Source organism: Gigantopelta aegis, chromosome 13 (genome assembly GCF_016097555.1).
Source record: "Gigantopelta aegis isolate Gae_Host chromosome 13, Gae_host_genome, whole genome shotgun sequence".
Taxonomy (NCBI): Eukaryota; Metazoa; Mollusca; class Gastropoda; order Neomphalida; family Peltospiridae; genus Gigantopelta; species Gigantopelta aegis.
In genome coordinates this window covers 3,201,461-3,202,288 of record NC_054711.1, presented here as the reverse complement: position 1 = coordinate 3,202,288, position 828 = coordinate 3,201,461, and positions in this window count along the sequence as shown.

Genomic DNA, 828 nt, shown 5'->3' with positions numbered 1-828 from the left:
TCTGCAACAACCGAAACCGGAAATGACTAGGCACATCGGTAGTGGCTATATATCCAGGTGCCGTGTATGATGTCTCAACTGATACGAAATAGCTATGTACACGGGACAGCATATAAAAGGACCAATGAACACTAAATATTAAAGAAAGAAAGAAAGAAAGGTTTTATTTAACGACGCACTCAACACATTTTATTTACGGTTATATGGCGTCAGACATATGGTTAAGGACCACACAGATTTGGAGAGGAAACCCGCTGTCGTCACATAGGCTACTCTTTTACGACAGCCAGCAAGGGATCTTTTATTTGCGCTTCCCACAGGCAGGATAGCACAAACCATGGCCTTTGTTGAACCAGTTATGGATCACTGGTCGGTGCAAGTGGTTTACACCTACCCACTGAGCCTTGCGGAGCACTCACTCAGGGTTTGGAGTCGGTATTTGGATTAAAAATTCCATGCCTCGACTGGGATCCGAACCCAGTACCTACCAGCCTGTAGACCGATGGCCTGCCACGACGCCACCGAGGCCGGTACTAAATATTAATGATATATATATCCATTATATCCAAGTCCGTATGAACAGATCGGTCAGTCCCCCCCCCCCCACACACACACACACAAGAGGACCAAAATATTAAGGTGCCTACCTTATGTTCTAGGCCCTACTATGAAAAATATGCCTTAAAATAGCCGAAAATGAATAGGCCCTGTGTAAAATATTGTTTGGAAAATACGGTTGATCATGCCATTCACTTCAAATATCATTTCTACGGACCAATTATGGTATTGGTTACTTACAATAACATTAATTTGATTACCATTTCAGTA